The sequence below is a fragment of the Phyllobates terribilis genome, unplaced genomic scaffold (genome assembly GCF_046119375.1).
Source record: "Phyllobates terribilis strain yellow unplaced genomic scaffold, ASM4611937v1 Scaffold_1__5_contigs__length_1240528914, whole genome shotgun sequence".
Lineage (NCBI taxonomy): Eukaryota > Metazoa > Chordata > Amphibia > Anura > Dendrobatidae > Phyllobates > Phyllobates terribilis.
Window position 1 is genome coordinate 192,101,928 of NW_027362761.1, and position 23,636 is coordinate 192,125,563.

Below are 23,636 nucleotides of genomic sequence, written 5' to 3' on the forward strand. Positions count from 1 at the left end.
TTAGCCTGGCCTGCTTTAGGGCAGCATTGGCCGAGCCCACCGGACTATCAGACTCCTCCGGTGGGCCCTGGCTTCTCCATCAGGGGAGTTGAGAGTGCCAAGGTGAGGAGCATGATGAGGATGATAGAAGTTAGCATCTGCTTTGTTTTGTTGTAATGCAAGTGCATGTATGTAGTAGCGGCTAGGCCTGAGGTGGTCAGCGTTTTGGCGCATATCCTACCTCCTCCGAGGATTGCTGGATGTTTTCCTGCTACTATCCAAGTTCTATGACTCCCGTTAAAACAAAGCTTCAGGTGATAAATGATGGATGAGGTAGTGGCAAATTATGAGGAACTGCAATGCCCCTTACAAGAGCCATGTGTGGCACCCCAGGGGTCTGGTCACCACAGTAATAGAGATACTACGTCGGAGAGCAAGTGGGAGGTTTCCTGGTCAGGATCCCATAAACATGCAACATCCTCCTGCCCCAATCCTGGGAGGGGAGAATTCTGCCCTTATAAACTGGATCTGGGGCGGGGTTGAGTGAGTCAGAGAACAGTCAGAGTCAGAGTGAGAGCAAGGGAAAGTAACAGCAAGGAGCTCTGTAGGAGCTAGGAGCTAAAGACCAGGGGCTGGAAGCTGAGCAGAGCTCGCCCTGGCAGAAGACAATAGGAACCGGACACAGGAGTCCGAAGCTGTGAGGACTTATATATCCAGCAGCAGAAACCAGCCGGCAGGGGATTTCAGGTCCTCTGGCCATAGAAGCTCGGAGGCTCAGTCACAAGCAAGGGACCAGCACAGCCGCCGTGGAGCGGAGGCTAACAGAAGGCCCCAAGTCACCAGCCATACGGGTGAGCACTACACGGTACACTCAGGGACGTGGGCTACTTCTACCCGCTTACAGCAAGGTAGCCAGGAAGAGTGCAGACAGACGGGGAGGCCTACAACTCCACCTGGCCAGGGGAACTCCTGCTTGCTCACAGACTGACCAGTAGAGATGAGCGTTGTTCTACTCGAACTGTCCGCCAATCTCAAATTCGAGCTGTTTTGGGCGGTGTTCGAGCCGGTCGGCGAACACGAACAATTTGAGAAAAATTCGGCTGTTCGAGGTTATGTTCGATAACTGTTCGTGCACCAAAATCATAACTGGATTTTTTCTCAGTAATGATGAAAATTAATGTTAATACGCAGTTTGAGTGTACAGCGGGGCGGGGGGAGGGGCAGGGGATGGATCTCTGCAGGAACAATGAAGATCTCCATTTTTTTTTCTCTTTCCCGCATTTGCAGTGGGGAGGTGCAATCTGTCAGCCTATCAGCAGCTCACACACGGAGCGAAGTGCTTTTTTTCACACAAGCAAGGGCATGTGTGATTGGCAGTGTATGTCACATGTCCTTGCCCTATAAGACCAATCCATTTTCCCCGTCGCCACCATTTTCTCACTGCTGCAGCTGCGTGTTAGACGGCACCGCTGTTGCTGTGTGCGCTATACCTTGTTAATTTCAAGCCAATTTTCGCACAAATATACAGATAGCTTGGGAGTAGGGAATAGTTGTGATTGCAGTCCTTTTAAGGACTAGGTTACAGCATTTCCTACGACTTTTATCAAGCAGGTCTGTGCTCTTAAATAGATAGATTGTGGGAGTAAAGACTAATTGTAATTGGAGTCCTTTTCAGGACTAGGTTACATCAGTTCCTATCAGTTTTTGCCAGGCAGGTCTGTGCCAGTGCTGTGCAAGTTTTTTTCACAGCATTTGGCTGAATCTAGCAAAGCTAATCCTTTTTGGCCTATTGCAGAGTGTGTTAGTCAGTGGAGTAGCCTATCTGTGTTGCAAGATATACCACCTGTGTATAGAATACCAATTTTTTTACTGCACCTAGTGAAGTAAAATCTTTTGGGCATAGCATCATTCTATTAGTCCATCTATACTGACCTCCATCAGGTTGCAAATTAAAAATAATTTTTTTCTGCATCTAGCTCTGAAAAAATATTTGGGCTTCTAGCAGTGTGTGGGACTTGGTCTATTAGTCCATCTATACTGACCTCCATCAGGTTGCAAATTAAAAATAATTTTTTTCTTCATTTATCTCTGAAAAAATATTTGGGCTTCTAGCAGCGTTTGGGACTTGTTCTATTAGTCCATCTATTCTGACCTCCATCAGGTTGCAAATTAAAAATAATTTTTTTCTGCATCTAGCTCTGAAAAAATATTTGGGCTTCTAGCAGTGTGTGGGACTTGGTCTATAAGTCCATCTATACTGACCTCCATCAGGTTGCAAATTAAAAATAATTTTTTTCTGCATCTAGCTCTGAAAAAATATTTGGGCTTCTAGCAGTGTGTGGGACTTGGTCTATTAGTCCATCTATACTGACTTCCATCAGGTTGCAAATTGAATAAAAAAAATTTCTGCATCTAGCTCTGAAAAAATATTTGGGCTTCTAGCGGTGTGTGGGACTTGGTCTATTAGTCCATCTATACTGACCTCCATCAGGTTGCAAATTAAAAATAATTTTTTTCTGCATCTAGCTCTGAAAAAATATTTGGGCTTCTAGCAGTGTGTGGGACTTGGTCTATTAGTCCATCTATACTGACCTCCATCAGGTTGCAAATTAAAAATAATTTTTTTCTTCATTTATCTCTGAAAAAATATTTGGGCTTCTAGCAGCGTGTGGGACTTGTTCTATTAGTCCATCTATACTGACCTCCATCAGGTTGCAAATTAAAAATAATTTTTTTCTGCATCTAGCTCTGAAAAAATATTTGGGCTTCTAGCAGTGTGTGGGACTTGGTCTATTAGTCCATCTATACTGACCTCCATCAGGTTGCAAATTAAAAATAATTTTTTTCTTCATTTATCTCTGAAAAAATATTTGGGCTTCTAGCAGCGTGTGGGACTTGTTCTATTAGTCCATCTATACTGACCTCCATCAGGTTGCAAATTAAAAATAATTTTTTTCTGCATCTAGCTCTGAAAAAATATTTGGGCTTCTAGCAGTGTGTGGGACTTGGTCTATTAGTCCATCTATACTGACCTCCATCAGGTTGCAAATTAAAAATAATTTTTTTCTTCATTTAGCTCTGAAAAAATATTTGGGCTTCTAGCAGTGTGTGGGACTTGTTCTATTAGTCCTTCTATACTGACCTCCAGCAGGTTGCAAATTGAATATAATTTTTTTCTGCATCTAGCGCTGAAAAAATATTTGGGCTTCTAGCGGTGTGTGGGACTTGGTCTATTAGTCCATCTATACTGACCTCCATCAGGTTGCAAATTAAAAATATTTTTTTTCTGCATCTAGCTCTGAAAAAATATTTGGGCTTCTAGCAGTGTGTGGGACTTGGTCTATTAGTCCATCTATACTGACCTCCATCAGGTTGCAAATTGAATAAAAAAATTTTCTGCATCTAGCTCTGAAAAAATATTTGGGCTTCTAGCGGTGTGTGGGACTTGGTCTATTAGTCCATCTATACTGACCTCCATCAGGTTGCAAATTAAAAATAATTTTTTTCTGCATCTAACCCAGCCAATAGTTTTGGCCTAATACCACAGTTTGGCCACTCAGCTCTGCTCGGTTACCATCCATTGTTTTTTTGTGCAAACAACTCCAGAGTTGTGAATTAGTTAACCACCAAAATGAGTGGAAAAAGGCCTGCTGCTGGTGGAAAGGGGAATAGGCGTGTTGGGAAGGGGAAAAAAGGTTGTGTCCGTGGGGTAGGTGCAGAAGAAAGACCATCTTCCAGCCAAACTAAAATGTCTACTTCTTTTAGCGGACAATGTGATAAGATCCCTTTCTTACGGCCACGCCAATCGCTACAAATTCCAGATGAGGCACAAAAACAGCAGGTGCTTCAACGGATATCAAGTGCTCCTTTAAGTGGGCTCTCCTCCACATCAACTTCAACATCACAAATACTCCAGTCCTCAAAGGTGTCACCCAAATCGCACTTGCTTCCTCACAGCTCCCAAATCTCCAGCTGCCCGTCTGAGTATGAGGTAGAACAGATGGTTGAGTCTGCAGAGCTGTTTACTCATACTATAGCCTGGGAATCAGAGGTCGACTCCAGCGCTTCTGTGAATCCAGACGAGGAAATGATCTGCACTGATGCCCAGAATCTTTATGAGTCGGATCCAGGACCAGACGCAGAAGGTTCTGACCATAATGTAGACCCTCATTCCCAAACTGTAACTCCTGTTGGTGGAGACAATGAGGAAGACGATGATAAGACTCAAATACCTGATTGGAGCGACAACTTTAGTTTTTTGTCAGGGCAGGAACAGGTTGGCTCTGAGGACGACGGGTGTGATAACGCACAGGGTGATGATGATGAGGTCGGAGATCCCACTTACTGTCAACCCACAGTCAGCCAAGAGATGAGGTCAGCAGAGGAGGTGGAGGAAGATGCTAGTGACGACGAGGTCAGGTTGCGCCTTCCTGGACAGAGACGTAGTACTGGAAGCACGTCAACAACTGCATCCTCAAACACAACTCTGCCTCTCACCATAAGTCGTGGTGGCTCTTCAGGTCGCATGGGTGCTAAGCCTTGCATAGCCTGGGCATTTTTTCAGATCGATAAAGATGACCCAACTCGTGTTATCTGTAACATTTGTCAGCAAAAGCTAAGTAGAGGCCAAAAAATACATAGTTTGAGTACTTCATGCATGAACCGGCACATGGACATGAAGCATAAGTTGCAGTGGGAAGCTCAGTGTGCTACAATGCGGCCTAGCCGGCCGGGCCAACCACCGTCTGCCATATCTTGTGCATCCGCGGCCTCTTCATCCTCTGTGACTGGGGGGACAGCAGTCACACCTGTTTTGGGGCGCAGACCTGCCACCTCTTTACCCGCAACAGCCAGCGTGATTGGCAGGTCATCATTTTCTTTGGAGGTGGTAACACCAGCTGGTCTTGAGCGCTGTCCGACATCGATAGCACCACCTTTGGATCAAGGCAACCTAACATGTCCGCCTGCATCTTCCTCACAGACCGGCAGTTTGCCGGGGACACCCTTATCAACCCCGTCTAAGCACAATAGCCAGCCCTCGGTCCCTCAGATGTGGACAAGTAAAAGACCATTTCCTCCTAGCCATGAGAAAGCTAAGAGGTTGAATTTCACCATCTGCAAGCTCTTGGCTACAGAAATGCTGCCTTTCCGCCTGGTAGACACAGAGGATTTTCGAGACCTTATGTCCGTCGCAGTGCCCCAGTACCAGATGCCCAGTCGGCACTACTTCTCAAAGAAAGGTGTGCCTGCGCTCCACCAGCATGTCGCACACAACATCACCGCTTCTTTGAGAAACTCTGTGTGTGACAGGGTGCATTTCACCACAGACACTTGGACGAGTAGGCATGGACAGGGGCGTTACATGTCGCTGACTGGGCACTGGGTAACTATGGTGACAGCAGGACAAGGGGCTACTGTCCAAGTCTTGCCGTCCCCACGAGTTGTGCGTCAATCCTCTTTATGTCAAAGTTCCTCCACTGCTTCTGCCTCCTCAACCTCCTCTCGGTCTTCCACCTGCACCCAAAGCCTGTCTGGTCATGCCACAAGCTTTCTAACTGCGCAGAAGGGATCCTGCACACCTCCTTACTATGCTGGCAGTAGGGCTCAACGTCATCAGGCGGTTTTTACATTGAAATGTCTGGGAAATGTGAGTCACACAGCTGAGGAGTTGTGGTCAGCTCTGGAGAACCAATTTCATGAATGGTTGTCTCCACTGGACCTGAAACCAGGGAAGGCCGTGTGCGACAATGCTGCAAACCTGGGTGCGGCCCTTCGCCGGGGCAATGTCACACACGTGCCTTGTATGGCTCACGTGTTGAACCTGGTTGTCCAGCAATTTTTAGCCCACTATCCCAGACTAGATGGCCTTCTGCAGAGGGCACGGTCGCTGTGTGCTCACTTCCGCCGTTCGCATCCCGCAGCTCAGCGACTTACATCTCTACAGAAGTCGTTGGGCCTGCCACTTCACCGGCTAAAATGCGATGTGCCTACCCAGTGGAATTCAACTCTGCACATGTTGCAGCGACTGTGGCAGCACCGACAAGCCCTGGTGCAATACGTTCTGACGTATAGCCTGGGCCAACGAGATTCAGAGGTGGGGCAAATCACGCTGGAGGAGTGGTCTCAGATCAGGGACCTATGCACCCTTCTGCACAGTTTTGAAATGGCGACGAAGATGTTTAGTGCTGACGATGCCATTATCAGCATGACTATTCCGGTGATTTACATGCTGGAGCACATGTTAAACAGAATTCGGAGTCAGGTGGTGGCACAAGAGGAGGTGGAGGAAGTAGAGGAGGAGGAGTTGTATGCGGAAGGGCTAACATCTGCAAGGTCCAGACGGTCGGCAGCACCAAGGCGGCAGGCATGTGAGGGTGGGGGAGATGATTTTACCAGGGCGCATGGTAGCAGCCAAACTAGTGAGGAAGGTGCAGGAGCCCAGGAAGAAGTGGAGGACGAACTGATGGAAGACTCATCAGATGAGGGAGACCTTGATCACATTTCTGTTGTGCGAGGTTGGGGGGAGAGGACAGAGGAAGGAAGCATGATTGTTACCTCGCCACCAACACAACAGGGACTTGGTGCTCCTGGATGCGCAACACACATGAGTGCCTTCTTGCTGCACTACCTGCAACATGACCCTCGAATTGTGAGAATTAGAAATAATCCTGACTACTGGGTTGCCACACTGTTAGATCCCCGGTACAAAAGTAAATTTGCAGAAATTATTCCTGCCATAGAAAGGGATGCACGCATGCAGGAGTATCAGCAGAGACTGTTGCAGAATCTTACATGTGCTTTTCAACAAAATACCAGTGGTGCACGTAGTGAATCTCACAGTTCCAACTTGCCAACCGTGGGACCGTCAAGTGTTCAGCACTCAAACCGTAACAGAACCACAGTATCTGCTGGTAACATCAATTTTGCGGAATCATTTCACCACTTTTTTAGCCCATCCTTTGCAAGGCCACAGGAGACAAGAAGTCTGACACATAGTCAACGCCTAGAGACGATGGTACAGGAGTATCTCCAAGTAAACATTGAAGCCACGACTGTGTCACTGGACCCTTGCTCTTTTTGGGCTTCCAATCTGGATAAATGGCCGGAGCTAGCCACTTACGCCTTGGAGATCTTGTCATGCCCCGCAGCCAGCGTTCTGTCTGAACGTGTATTCAGCGCTGCTGGTGGTGTGCTGACAGATAAGCGCACGCGGCTCTCCACTGATAATGTAGACAGACTCACGTTCATAAAGATGAACAAATCATGGATCCGAAACGACTTTTCTACCCCTGTGTCATCCTGGGGAGAGTAAAAGCTTGATGATTGGTTAAAATCACCCTACCAACCGTTTTAAGCTTTCAAATTACTAATCATGTTTATCTGTATCTTGACTGGAAAATAATTTGGGCTTTGTAGCAGTGTGCAGCACTGATCCTATTAGGCCATCTATAATAAGCTTCACCAGATTTAAAATTAAAAATAATTTTTAGCTGCATCTAGCCCGGAAAATAATTTTGGGGCTCCGAGATGCGCAAGACACATAAGTGCCTTCTTGCTGCACTACCTGCAGCATGACCCTCATATTGTCAGAATTCGAAGTAATCATGACTACTGGGTTGCCACACTCTTAGATCCCCCAAACTTTTCGATCAACCTTTTCATTTTAATAAAGACCAAAAAAATGGTCATTTTTGAAATTATAAGCATTAGCAGGTTGTTAGAAACTGAAATCAAACAGTTTTCAACTCAAAACTTTATTCTAGGTGATGTTACATTTTCACATAGGACCCCTTGTTCGAAAGGAGCTTCTGAACTCTCTCGTCCATTGAATTTGTCAGGTTTTGGATGGTTTCTGCTTCAATTGTTTTGCATGAGGACAGAATACCCTCCCAGAGCTGTTGCTTAGATGTGAACTGCCTCCCGCCATCATAGACACTCCTTTTAATGATGCTCCAAAGGTTCTGAATGGGGTAGAGGTCAGGGGAGCATGGGGGTCACACCATAAGTTTGTCCCCTTTTATGCCCATATCAGCCAGAGATGCAGATGTTTTATGTGCAGCATGAGATGGTGCATTATCATGCAGAAAAATGATCTTGCTGTGAAATACACGGTTCTTCTTCTTGAACCATGGCAGGAAGTGCTGTTTGAGAAAATCCACATACATTATGGAGTTCATCTTTAGCGCCTTCAGGGATCCTAAAGGGGCCGACAATCTCTCTCCCCATGATTCCAGCCCAAAACATTACTCCACCTCCTCCTTGTTGGCGCTGTAGCCGTGTTTGCGTGGGGTGTCCATCAACCAGCCATCCTCCACTCCATTCATCTGGACCATCGAGCGCTGCACGGCACTCATCCGTGAACAAAACAGTTTTGAAATCAGTCTTCATGTAATGTTTGGCCCACTGGAGCCGTTTCTGCTTGTGTGAAGTGGATAGAGGAGGTCGACAGGATGGCGTATGCACAGCTGCAAACCTCTGAAGGACCCTGCATCTTGTTGTTCGGGGGACGTTGGAGGCACAAGCAGCTTCAAAAACTTGTCTGCTGCTATGACAAGGCTTTTTTGCCGCTGCTCTTTCAACCTGACGTAATTGCCTGTAGGAAAGAGTCCTCAATTTGCCCTTATCAGCACGCACACGTGTGTACTGTGAATCAGCTACATACTTCTTGATTGCCAAGACACTTCATCCTGATCATCGCACAATGTTGATTGTAGTCATGCCTTGACCTAAACACTCCACAATTTGTTGCTTCTCAGCAGCCGACACATCCTTTTTCTTTCCCATTTTGGCAGAAAATGTAGGCTGCTTAATAATGTGAGAGAGCCTTCTTAAGTAGTCTTGCCTTTCATTGGACACACCTGCCAAACTAATTAGCACAGGTGTCTGCAATTGCTTACAGTGATATAAAGAGCCCTGACACACATCACCATCAATGAGTTTAACTGACAAACAAACAAATTCTTCCCTTATCACTCCTAAACACTTTTTGCATAATAATTTGGAACGCGGTGTACATGTGCTTTTCCACAAAACACCAGCGGTTCACGTAGTGAATCTTACAGCTCTAACTTGCCAACCGTGGTCTGTATGGAATTGTTCAATAAAGGGCCCAAAATTAAGATAACATAGATGGGAGAGGTCTCTATGAATAGGAATTCCTAAGTATTTGATACCCTGTGAGGGCCAGGCAAAGGGAAAGTTGGACTGGATGGAATCCTATATGGATTTAGGGAGGGAGACATCGAGGGCCTCAGACTTCGCTGCATTGATTTTAAAATTTTACCATGTAACAAAGTGATCTATTTCAGCCATAACAGCAGGGATGGATATATGTGATTGAGTGATATATACTAGGACATCATCAGCAAATAGAGAGCACTTGTACTCGGTGCCTCCCACCTCAATCCACCTAATATTGGGGTTATGGCGAATTGATGAGAGCAGGTGCTCCGTCACTAGGATGTATAAGAGAGGGGACAGAGGACATCCCTGCCTTGTCCCATTGGTGATTGTGAAAGGTGATGAAAATGTTCTGACGCACCCCCTGGGCCTTGGGACACCCGGAGCCGGACCCTTTTTGGTGGATGCTGGTGGTTGTAGTCTTCGTGGCATCGATCCGGTTCCGTGGCTCAGGGCGGTCAAACCAGTGGCGGAACTATTTATGTGGTTTTGATGTTTAAATGTCCGACTACGCCACCCGTGGATTGCGGTCAGAGTGAACCGCCGCTACAGGGCAGACCGCTAAGGCTGGTGTTGTGGGTGCAGCAGAGCGCAGCATAACTCCCCACGGGAGGAGTATAGCCTCAGGGCAGTGTATGCGGAGGATGGGGGTGATGGTGCAGGGCAGCAGCAGTAACGACACGGAGTCAGTGATGCAGTTCAGGGCCTTTACTCACAGTTCTTATTATCCAGACCACGTCTGCAGGTAACGGCTGCCCACGTCGTACTGTGCTCACCAGGTGAGGGGCTCAGACAACTCCCAGATAACTTTGGAGCGCTTCACAGGACCCCCTTTGTGTGTCCTTTGTCTGGCCTTTCTTACCAACACTTCTGTCCGGCTGCCTCGGGCCTCCTCTTGGTAAACTTGGTGCCAGTTTCCCTGACCCTATGTGGTGCCTTCCTAGCGGGTGGAGCAAGGGGCTGCGCCACATAAAATGTCAGAGCCTCCGGTTTCTAGCTGAGGGTCGTTTCCTGCCTCCACTAGTTCGGGGACCGGTCTCCCCCTTTGGCCTGACCCCTCCACGCAGGTGGATTCGGGCGTGCGGTGGCGACTCGCCCGTCCGCACCCCTGGGATCCCTTCATTCCTCGTTCCTGGAGCCTTCTCCGCTCCTCTTCCTTCCTTCTCCCTCTTGCAGGCCTGGGCCTCTGTTACTAGGCCCGCCTCCGGAGCAGAGCTCATGCAGAGCCCCTGCTCCCTGCCACTTCTGCTCAGACATCTCTGCACTGTACTAAGATGGTGCCCACCTTTTATACTCCCTTCTCAATGCACCCAGGAACTGCTTCCTCCCTGCTCCTGCACTGCAGGGTTCCCCTTCCTCAGTGTTCCCTCCCCCCACTCCAGCCAGGGACAGGGACTGTCGTGCCCATCTCAGGGGCATATTGGTCGCCCTGCCCCACGGCAATGTGGTGTAATGCATGCAGGTGTCGGGTCCTGATCCACACTCCATCCTTATCTGAGAGTGAGATATCACACCTCTGGGTGAGGTGCAATACGTCTGTAGCAACCGAGCCCTCGGTGCTACAGTTCCATTTATCTTCAGCCTAGGTGACGTATTGTGATACAGGGCCGTGATTTTGGCTATAAAAGGGTCCCCTAGACCCCTACCCCAAGCTTTTTAAGAGAATCATATATGGCGTGCCAGGAGACTCTATGGAATGCTTTCTCAGCATCCAACGAGAGTATCTACTTACAAATTTTTAACTGCATCTAGCCCAGGAAATACTTTGTGCCTAGTAGCAGTGTCTGCTAGTCAGCGGATTATCCCGGCTGTTAAGCAAGCTACACCACCTGTAGTTTGGACACTTAATTTTTTCAAAGGAAATGCTTCGGGACCACGGGATACTCAGTGAAGAGCATCAGGAGGCACCCCAAGGCATAGGGGCTGGGACTGGCACTAGGATGCCTTGCGGTGGACAGCCGAGCTCGATCCTTATAAAAGCTTTTTAACTGCAGCAGCTTTAGTGGACGCTACTGGAGCTGGAATTACGCGGCTGCTGGCATGAGACTTGCCCTCCAATAGATCCTTGTAAATGGATTTAAAGTGTATTCATTCAAATTAGAGGGACAATTTAAATTAAAAAGCTTAGAGCTGCCTCCACCACAGGGGGGCTCTCTCGACCCACCAGCGGACAGGCACCAGTATTGGGAGAGGGGGGCTGGCCGTCAGGGTTCACCGCGGCTCTGGCACAAACCCGGCGACACGGAGGTGGCACGGGCAGGAGCGGACTGGCCGTCTCGGCTTCTCACTTTTTGGATTTTAGAAGGGCATGACATGCCTATATCTGTGTCTCCCCCTCCTTTTACTCCTCCACCTCTTTTCTTTTCGCATGACTATATGTACTTGTCACTTTTCCATGTGTTAGTTGTGTCTTCTGAGCAGTTTGTCAGCTTTTGGACACCTTTGAAGGTGTTTTCTATGTGTTTCTATGTGTTTTTGTTTGCCTGCCATTGGTTTTAACGGTGTTCGAAGGTGTTCGACGAACAGTTCGACGAACAGTTCGGCGAACACACGGGTGTTCGACGAACCGAACCGAACTCGAACACTACGGGGGTGGCTCAACACTACTGACCAGGCCTCTTATGCTAGCCAGTACTCCCGGGAGGGTCTACCTTATAATCATCAGTAAAGACCCTGAACTGCACTGCAAAGACTCTGAGTCATTCCTGCTGCGCTCGTGCACCATCACCCCCATCGTCCACACTCACTGCCCTGAGGCTATACTCCTCCCGAGGGGAGTTATCCCATTCTATGCTGCGCACACAACACCAGCCTCAGCGGTCTGCCTCGCAGCGGTGGTACTCCCTGACCGCAATCCACGGGTGGCGCAGTCAGACAATTAACCTCAAAACCTAAGAAAGACTGCCACTGGTTTGACCAGCCTGAGCCACGGGGCCGGGTCACCGCCACGGAGACTACAGACCCCAGAGACCCGGCACCGGGTATCCCACACACGTGTACACACGGCCCAGGGGGCGCGTCACATGCAGTACAGCATATTACAAACATAAGTCCCATTATTGGGGAGTGGGTGTCCCATGGTATTTGCTTATGCTTTCCAAGCAAAAGCTGCCAAAAATTAGGACGGAGCAACTTGCAATGCCCCTTACAAGAGCCATGCAGTACAGCATATTACAAACATAAGTCCCATTATTGGGGAGTGGGTGTCCCATAGTATTTGCTTATGCTTTCCAAGCAAAAGCTGCCAAAAATTAGGACGGAGCAACTTGCAATGCCCCTTACAAGAGCCATGCAGTACAGCATATTACAAACATAAGTCCCATTATTGGGGAGTGGGTGTCCCATAGTATTTGCTTATGGTTTCCCAGCAAAAGCTGCCAAAGATTAGGACGGAGCAACTTGCAATGCCCCTTACAAGAGCCATGCAGTACAGCATATTACAAACATAAGTCCCATTATTGGGGAGTGGGTGTCCCATAGTATTTGCTTATGCTTTCCCAGCAAAAGCTGCCAAATATTAGGATGGAGCAACTTGCAATGCCCCTTACAAGAGCCATGCAGTACAGCATATTACAAACATAAGTCCCATTATTGGGGAGTGGGTGTCCCATAGCATTTGCTTATGCTTTCCAAGCAAAAGCTGCCAAAAATTAGGACGGAGCAACTTGCAATGCCCCTTACAAGAGCCATGCAGTACAGCATATTACAAACATAAGTCCCATTATTGGGGAGTGGGTGTCCCATAGTATTTGCTTATGCTTTCCCAGCAAAAGCTGCCAAAATTTAGGACGGAGCAACTTGCAATGCCCCTTACAAGAGCCATGCAGTACAGCATATTACAAACATAAGTTCCATTATTGGGGAGTGGGTGTCCCATAGTATTTGCTTATGCTTTCCAAGCAAAAGCTGCCAAAAATTAGGACGGAGCAACTTGCAATGCCCCTTACAAGAGCCATGCAGTACAGCATATTACAAACATAAGTCCCATTATTGGGGAGTGGGTGTCCCATAGTATTTGCTTATGCTTTCCCAGCAAAAGCTGCCAAAAATTAGGACGGAGCAACTTGCAATGCCCCTTACAAGAGCCATGCAGTACAGCATATTACAAACATAAGTCCCATTATTGGGGAGTGGGTGTCCCATAGTATTTGCTTATGCTTTCCCAGCAAATGCTGCCAAAGATTAGGACGGAGCAACTTGCAATGCCCCTTACAAGAGCCATGCAGTACAGCATATTACAAACATAAGTCCCATTATTGGGGAGTGGGTGTCCCATAGTATTTGCTTATGCTTTCCCAGCAAAAGCTGCCAAATATTAGGACGGAGCAACTTGCAATGCCCCTTACAAGAGCCATGCAGTACAGCATATTACAAACATAAGTCCCATTATTGGGGAGTGGGTGTCCCATAGTATTTGCTTATGCTTTCCCAGCAAAAGCTGCCAAAAATTAGGACGGAGCAACTTGCAATGCCCCTTACAAGAGGCATGCAGTACAGCATATTACAAACATAAGTCCCATTATTGGGGAGTGGGTGTCCCATAGTATTTGCTTATGCTTTCCAAGCAAAAGCTGCCAAACATTAGGACGGAGCAACTTGCAATGCCCCTTACAAGAGCCATGCAGTACAGCATATTACAAACATAAGTCCCATTATTGGGGAGTGGGTGTCCCATAGTATTTGCTTATGCTTTCCAAGCAAAAGCTGCCAAAAATTAGGACGGAGCAACTTGCAATGCCCCTTACAAGAGCCATGCAGTACAGCATATTACAAACATAAGTCCCATTATTGGGGAGTGGGTGTCCCATAGTATTTGCTTATGCCTTGCAAGCAAAAGCTGCCAAAAATAAGGACGGAGGAACTTGCAATGCTGGCACCCTGGTGGTATAGTGGTGGTGGAGGCTGAGGATAAGGAGAAGAAGATTAAACAGCCGAAACGAGGAAGCGTATACCCATGTGTGGGTGTGAAGCGGTGCATGTGAATACACCTCCCGAAATAACACAGTGGATTTGACTTTATGTTACTCTGCTGTCATTTGGTGGTGATGAGAAGTCGGGCCCAATCCAGCCCTTGTTCATTTTGATAAGGGTCAGTTTGTCAGCATTGTCAGTTGACAGGCGAGTGCGCTTATCAGTTATAATTCCCCCAGCGGCACTAAAAACACGCTCCGATAACACGCTAGCGGCAGGGCAGGCCAGGACCTCCAAGGCGTACAGAGCGAGTTCATTCCAAGTGTCCAGCTTGGATACCCAATAATTAAAAGGCACAGAGGAATCACGGAGGACGCTGGTACGATCGGCAAGGTACTCCCTCACCATCTTTTGAAACTTTCCACTCCTTGTGAGAGTACCCCGCGACTCAGGTCCTGTAAGCTGGGCTGGTGTCAGAAAACTGTCCCAGAACGTTGACAGTGCTCCCCTGCCTCTGCTGGATTGGAGTTGCATCTCTCTCGCCTGTGCGCCTTGGTTGGGCAACGAACTGTGACCTCTGCCGCTAGCGTGTTCAGCTGGGAATTTTTTTAAGAGTTCTGCAGCAAGGGCCTTCTGGTATTGCCCCATTTTTGTAGACCTCTCCACCTCAGGAATAAGAGAGTGAAAGTTCTCCTTGTAGCGGGGGTCTACAAGTGTCACCAACCAGTAATGACTGTCACCCAACATTTTGACAACGCGAGGGTCTCGGTTAAGGCAGCGTAACATAAAGTCAGCCATGCGTGCCAGACTGGTAACGGGCAAGATTTCCGTGTCCTCACCAAGATGACGACTGACCATGCTCTCCTCCTCCCCCCTGTCCTCAGGCCACCCACGCTGAACCGACGGTATGACACTTGTACAGGTACTACCGTCTACAACGCATGATAGCAGCTCCTGTTCTTCCTCCTCCTCCTCTACCTCATTGTCCCCCAATGCACGTTGGGATGAGATGAGGCAGGGCTGTGTGTAATCGCCCGCTACGGCTTCTTGATCCATCTCATCATACTCTGGCTGCAATGCCTCCTCTTTAATTCTCTGCAGAGAGCGTTGCAAAAGACAGACAAGTGGGATGCTGACACTAATGATGGCGTCATCTTGGTGGCCTCCTCAAAGTTTGTAGGGATAATACATATGTCAGACATCCAGGTCCACTCCTGAGGTCTTATGTGTGGAGTCTGACCTGAATATCGACGGCCTTGTTGCAGCTGGTACTCCACAACTGCTCTCTTCTGCTCACAAATCCTTTGCAACATGTGAAGGGTAGAGTTCCAACGTGTGGGGACAAAACACACCAGTCGGTGTGCCGGAAGCTGCAAACGCTGCTGCAGCACAGCAAGGGCGGCGGAAGCTGTTGCCAACTTGTGAAAATGAGCTGACAGGCGGCGTACTTTCACGAGCAGATCTGGCAACTCGGGGTACGATTTAAGAAACCGCTGAACCACGAGTTTAAGCACATGAGCCAGGCATGGTACGTGTGTGATCTCACCTCGCCTCAGAGCCACCACCAGGTTACGGCCATTGTCACACACGACCATGCCGGGATGTAGGTTCAGCGGTCTCAGCCACAGATCTGCCTGCTCTTTCACAGCTGTCCACAACTCACAAGCAGTGTGAGGTTTATCACCTAAGCTTATGAGTTTCAGCACAGCCTGTTGCCGCTTGGCGGAGGCAGTACTGCAATGCTTCCAGCTTGTAACTGATGTGGTGATATCTGAGATGGAGGCTGAACATGAGGAGGAGGAGGATGCGCAGGAGCTGTACACTGTGGGGGCAACTCTGACTGACATAGGGCCCGCAATCCTCGGTGTGGGGAGGATGTGTTCCGTCCCAAGGTCCGACTGGGTCCCGGCTTCCACTATGTTTACCCAGTGTGCCGTCAGAGAGATGTACCGTCCCTTGCCACAAGCACTTGTCCACGTGTCCGTTGTCAGGTGGACTCTCCCAGTAACTGCGTTGTTGAGGGCACGGCAGATGCTTTGGGACACGTGCTTGTGTAGTGCGGGGATGGCACACCGGGCAAAATAGTGTCGGCTGGGGACCGAGTACCGAGGGACGGCCACCGCCATAAGATTGCGGAAGGATTCCGTCTCCACCAGTCTAAAAGGCAGCATTTCCAATGCAAGCAGTCGTGAAATGTGCGAATTTAGGACTGTGGCCTGTGGGGCGTTAGCTGCGAATTTCCGCTTTCGTTCAAAGGTCTGGGATATGGACAATTGAACGCTGCGGTGGGACGTGGACGTAGACGTTGATGCTGTTTCTTGAGAAACTGCCATAACAAGTGAAGACTGAGAGGAGGGGGCATCTTTACATGCAGTATGGACAGGGGATTGCCTTGCACACACAACAGGGGGTTCTATTGCACGCACAACAGTGGAAGAAGCAGTGGTGACACCCTCTGACACTGGTCGTGGACCCTGGGTTTCACCCCACAAAGTCGGGTGCTTTGCTGCCATGTGCCTGATCATGCTGTTGGTGTTCAGGCTGGTAGTTTTGTCACCCCTGCTGATGCTGGCATGGCAGGTGGAACATATGGCCTTTCTGGGGTTATCAGCAGAGTCTTTAAAAAAATTCCAGACTCTGGAAGACCTACCGCTTGTACTGGCAACGTCCCTCGTGTTGGTGTTACGGGGAACGGTTGCCTGCCTTCTGTCTGCGGCCACCACACCGCTTCTTCCTGCCTGTTGGGGTACTCTGCCTCCCTCCCCCTGTGTGCTGCTGGCCTCACTCTGCATGTCCTCCTTCCACGTTGGGTCAGTTACTAGATCATCCACCACATCCTCCTCTTCCACTTGCGCACCACGATCCTCCTCCTCACTTCCTGGCAATTGTGTCTCGTCATCGTCCACCTTTTGTGACAGATTGTCAACGTCGACTTCCTGTGGCCGTGGCTGTTCAAATATTTGGGCATCGCAACATGAGATCTCCTCTTCCACCACTTCAAGCGTATCAGGCGAGGGTCCCAAATATGGAAATGGACCAGTGACCAGCTCTTCAGAGTGTCCAATTGTGGGATCACTTGCTGTCTGACGACACTCGGCATGGTGGGAGGAAGGAGCATCAGGGTGAGGAGGAGTATGCGGTCGAGACTCACGGCTACTAAGAGTTGACCGTGTGGAAGACAGACCGGAGGTGGTGGTGCCCAGGTAACTGGAAGTATTATCTGCTATCCAATTAATATCCTGTTCACACTGATCAGTTCTCAATACTGGTGTTGTTCTGTGCTTCCCTAGTAATTCGGTCAAGAAGTGAGAGCGAGAAGATGTGGCTGTTGGTTGTGGTACATTTTCACCTTGGCCACGGCCCCGTCCTCTGCACGAACTATCACCAGAACGTCCACTTCCACGTCCCTTGCCACGCGCCTTGCCCATTGTAAATTAAGTAAAATAGCTTACACTTGCACTATCAATGGAAAAAGGGTAATAAAGAGTAGATTAGAACCGTGGAAGAGGAAAACCACAGTTATTGTTTACTGGGGTATACCACACTTTTTTAAATAGAGATATTTGCGGCTGAACAGTGAGCGACACACTCAAACTGCTTTTTTTTTAGATACCAAAGGCCCAAAACTGGATAGTACAGCGATTTGACCCGTGGAACTGCGAAACCACACTGGGATGTCGGGCCTACACAAGACTATTTTCAACAGATATATTTTTGTGTCACAACAGTCAGGAGACACTACTGTTTTTCTTTACGGAAAAAACTACCAAAAGCTGAATAATAGAGATTTTTTACCGTGGGATGGCAAAACCACAGTTATTGTTTACTGGGGTATACCACACTTTTTTAAATAGAGATGTTTGCGGCTGAACAGTGAGCGACACACTCAAACTGCTTTTTTTTTAGATACCAAAGGCCCAAAACTGGATAGTACAGCGATTTGACCCGTGGAACTGCGAAACCACACTGGGATGTCGGGCCTACACAAGACTATTTTCAACAGATATATTTTTGTGTCACAACAGTCAGGAGACACTACTGTTTTTCTTTATGGAAAAAGCTACCAAAAGCTGAATAATAGAGATTTTTTACCGTGGGATGGCAAAACCACAGTTATTGTTTACTGGGGTATACCACACTTTTTTAAATAGAGATATTTGCGGCTGAACAGTGAGCGACACACTCAAACTGCTTTTTTTTTTTATACCAAAGGCCCAAAACTGGATAGTACAGCGATTTGACCCGTGGAACTGCGAAACCACACTGGGATGTCGGGCCTACACCAGACTATTTTCAACAGATATATTTTTGTGTCACAACAGTCAGGAGACACTACTGTTTTTCTTTACGGAAAAAACTACCAAAAGCTGAATAATAGAGATTTTTTACCGTGGGATGGCAAAACCACAGTTATTGTTTACTGGGGTATACCACACTTTTTTAAATAGAGATATTTGCGGCTGAACAGTGAGCGACACACTCAAACTGCTTTTTTTTTTAGATACAAATGGCCCAAAATGGATAATACAGAGGTTTGAACCGTGGAAGTGCAAAACAACACTTCTGTTTCTCTAGCCTACACCAGACTATTTTCAACAGTTATATTTGTGTCTGAAAATTCAGAGACACCCTTTTTTTTGGGGGTGGGGGGGGGAGACACACCAAAAGGTTAATAAGACGGGTATTTGTACAGTGTGAAGGAGGAAAAAAAAGGAGGATTTAGATGAAAAAAAAAGGATTTTTCCTGGCCCCCGACACCTGGTGCTAAGTCCAGCAATTTCAGCAACAGGAGCACACAGGACTGTAATGCAGCGTTTGCTGGTATAACCACTGTGTCTCCTATACAGCCTGCCTGCCTGGTATCTGGGATGGATATTAGTCCTGAAAAGGACTGTTTGTTTGTTCTGGCAGCCTTTACAGACCCTACACTAACTATTTCGCAGTTTATATCTCTCCCTAAATCAGCAGCGCTGTCCCTACACTGTCTAATCCGGAGCGACTGTGTCCAAGATGGCGGCGCCCCGTTTTAAATACTCGAGGTGACGCTGTGCGGCCAGCCAATCACTGTAATGCCCACAACCAACATGGCTGCCGCATTACAGTGACTGGCTGGCAATCCCTGCATGTTCATTGGCTCTGTAAAGAGCGCCAAACATGCAGGGCGGAGACCCGAGCTCCCGCTCGAGTAACCCGGAAATGCTCGGTGCTCGCCGAACATCCCAAGTAGCCAAGAGAATGCCAAGAGTGTGCAAAGCAGTCATCAAAGCAAAATGTGGCTACTTTGAAGAACCTAGAATATAAGACATATTTTCAGTTGATTCACACTTTTTTGTTAAGTATATAATTCCACATGTGTTAATTCATAGTTTTGATGCCTTCAGTGTGAATGTACAATTTTCATAGTCATGAAAATACAGAAAAATCTTTAAATGAGAAGGTGTGTCCAAACTTTTGGTCTGTACTGTATATCGGACAGGATAGATAGATAGATAGAGATAGATAGCTACAATAGGACATAGATAATTTTAGACTGAGTAGATTACGGTTTCAATAGTGTCAGCAAACAGTATTCCATCATTAATGGGGCTGTGCAGAAAAGATAACCATATAGCAGCAGTAAATGTGCTAATATAAAATAAACCATTATTCATCCTTTACATTTTCCGGGACCCTGGTGGCTCCTGACGATTTTGTTACTTTTCCTGCAGTGATGATGAGGTTTCGTACTTCCACATGATTGCTGCAACCACTATCTGACATCAGCACTGCAGGACAGGTAAGCAAGGAACAGTAGGGGGGACAGTGAGGAATGTATCAAGTTAGAAGGGTTCACAGGGCCTTTGCTATAGGGCTAAGAACTTATAGGCAGAAAAATGCTGACTACCTGCCTGTTGTGCTTGGTGCCAATTTCTGCTGACTTATAGCAGTGACAGATTGCTCCTGTCATTGATTCTGCAACTTTATTTGACCTCACAATAACAGAGCAGCTATTCCTCTTCCAGACTGCTCAGTTGACGGGTGGTCACTGCCAATGTCATATTCATTGAATTTTGTTACTTTTATGTCCCAAAAGCAAGCACCTGCAACTAGCCCCTGTATTTGGGTGATTTGTATGGGTCTAATATTGGGCTAGTACAATGAAGAAGTGTGCAAAATAAATGAAGATTTTTAACAATGCACACTTTGGGAGGTAGACACATGATTTAAAATTTTGGAATTCTGGAGATTTGTGATTTGTATTAAAATAATAGTGGCTTCTCTCCCTGTGACACACAAGCCTGGGTTTCAGGATTCTTGATTACTAGCAAAATTATGACACAGCATATGGAACTGCCATCCTGATTTGCAGTATATGAAGATAATAAAGTGCTGTTATTAAGGTGCTGTTACTGCAGTTTATCACAGATCAATTAATTCACTGTCACATAACTAAGCAGGCACAGCATCTCCCTATCTCATTTAAATCTTTTGGAATATTATTCACAGAATGATTACCGCTCCCATTTTCAATGTTCTTCACTACTGCAGTAGTTACAACACAATCCAGTTTTGTCTTTTTTCTGTTCCTAAGTAGTGTTGAGCCACCCCCGTAGTGTTCGAGTTCGGTTCGTCGAACACCCGTGTGTTCGCCGAACTGTTCGTCGAACTGTTCGTCGAACACCTTCGAACACCGTAAAACCAATGGCAGGCAAACAAAAACACATAGAAACACATAGAAAACACCTTCAAAGGTGTCCAAAACCTGACAAACTGCTCAGAAGACACAACTAACACATGGAAAAGTGACAAGTACATATAGTCATGCGAAAAGAAAAGAGGTGGAGGAGCAAAAGGAGGGGGAGACACAGATATAGGCATGCCATGCCCTTCTAAAAGCAAAGAAGTGCGAAGCCGACACGGCCAGTCCGTTCCTGCCCGTGCCACCTCCGTGTCGCCGGGTTTGTGCTAGAGCCGCGGTGGGCCCTGACGGCCAGCCCCCCATCTCCCAATACTGGTGCCTGTCCACTGGTGGGTCGAGCCCCCCCGCGGTAGGGGGGGGGGAGTAACATCTGCAGAAGAAAGACCATCTTCCAGCCAAACTAAGATGTCGACTTCTTTTCGTGGACAATGTAATAAGATCCCTTTCTTACGGCCACGCCAATCGCTACAAATTCCAGATGAGGCACAAAAACAGCAGGTGCTTCAACGGATATCAAGTGCTCCTTCAAGTGGGCTCTCCTCCACCTCAACTTCAGCATCACAAATACTCCAGTCCTCAGAGGTGTCACCCCAATCGCACTTGCTTCCTCACAGCTCCCAAGTCTCCAGCTGCCCGTCTGAGTATGGGGTAACACAGATGGTTGAGTCTGCACAGCTGTTTACTCATACTATAGCCTGGGAAACGGAGGTCTGCTCCAGAGCTTCTGTTAATCCAGACGAGGAAATGATCTGCACTGATGCCCAGAATCTTTATAAGTCGGATCCAGGACCAGATGAAGAAGGTTCTGAGCATAATGTAGACCCTTATTCCCAAACTGTAACTCCTGTTGGTGGAGACAATGAGGAAGATGATGATGAGACTCAAATACCTGATTGGAGCGACAACTTGACTTTTCGGTCAGGGCAGGAAGAGGTTGGCTCTGAGGACGACGGGTGTGAGAACACACAGGGTGATGATGACGAGGTTGGAGATTCACTTACTGTCAACCCACAGTCAGCCAGTCGATGAGGTCAGCAGAGGAGGTGGAGGAGGATGTGACTAGCCCAGGGGATGGGGATGACTCGGTAACTGGGCCTTTGCCTGGCCTTGGGGATGTCGCGGTGGTCGGCTCCCTGGCCCGTACCCTGGGGTCACTCTTTAAAAGGGTGGATAATTGTTAATTTTATAAGAGTTTGTGACGCCACCTGTGGTATTTGGTGAGAAGCACCAGCGCTGCAGCAGTCCACTGAGGCCTGTGATAAGGCAGCTCGATGGTATAGCTCCCCACAGGTGGAGCTAGGTCTCAGGGCAGCGTATGCAGGGGGAATGCAGGACAGGCAAGACCCAGCTGGGTCAGAGAAAGAACGGGAACGGACACGGTAGTCACTTCAGTACCTTTTACTGGTGGAAATTCAGGCACATCCCGGGGCACTTACATATATAGGAGAACAACGAGTTAATTGGCATAAAACATATAAATTTTTATTACATCAAATATTTAAAAACATACATAATAGAAGACAAGATGACATAATTCGGATAGTATGGAAACACTAGTTGGACTGCCAATGTGGTAAGATATGTAACAAAAAATATATACATATATGATCACGCATAGGGTCGAAGTGGGTCATGAGCAACATAAGTAATGAAACATCAGGTTAGTATATCAAAAATAGTGCAATGAATATAATAATATATATCGGGAAATAGTCCATAGATATTCCACAGTCATTGGATTTTACAATTACCCTATATATCAGATGTCCATCTAAATGATGCTCCCGCCCACAAATAGTCAACACGTGTCACAAAAAATGTCCAAAAAATTGTATCCCACCACATAGCAGTCCCTAGTGTAGAGACACTAATTAGATTGCCACTGTGGCAAGTGTATAGCAGAAAATACATATATAATCATGCGAATGGCTACAGTGGGACATAACTGAACCTAGATGATATAACATAAGGCAAGTACATCAAGACAATCCTGATAGACATAGTAATGGATCAGGAAGTATTCCATCAAAATCCCGTAGTCATTGAATTGACACTAGCCATATGCATCAAGTATCCATCTAGGTAATGTACCCACACACCAGTAATCGAATATATATCGCATAAAGCATAAAAAAGTAATCCCATACCACAGAGAGTGTCAGGAGGAGAGTGAGGTGCATGAAAGAACGCACAATGGCAGCCCCAACGCGCGTTTCGCGGTCCGCAACGACCGCTTCCTCAAGGGGAAGTGATGTATAAAAAGGAAACCGGCCTAAATATACCCCATGATGTCGGTCACGTGTGGCCCCACGTGACCGATCACCTGATAATTATGGGCGGTGCCTATAGACGGCGCACGCGCTGTCATGATCCGCCCGTAGAGACGCGACCAAGCCGTCAAGAGCAGGCACGCAAAGCACGGGCGCGCAGCACAAAATTGTGCACGAGCGCCCGCGTGCGCACCCACACCACCGAGACAGCTGATCGCATGTCCACGGGCAGAGGAGACAACACGCGCGCACAGCACCTGCAAAGTAAGTCCGGCTGGAAAATCAAATACACAATAAACACATAGTGTGAGGAGAGTGTCAAAAGCAATAGTGTTCGTCCCCACAAAGTTCCAAATAGATAGTGAATCAGAAACATACTGCCAGGGATTCATCCCAGGCCCAAGATACAAATAAATACATAGATCCAGCCATGGTGACGTCCCAATAGATTTTAAAGCATTGACAACTCGATCCTTGAGTCCACTGTATATTATTTAATATCCTCCAGCCCAGGCTATATATCTCTCCTGGGGAATATCCGGTCTGAGTGAAGAAAATTTAAAAGAACTGAAATAAAGAAAACAGAATATAAAAAAAGAAAAAATAAAAAGAAAAAA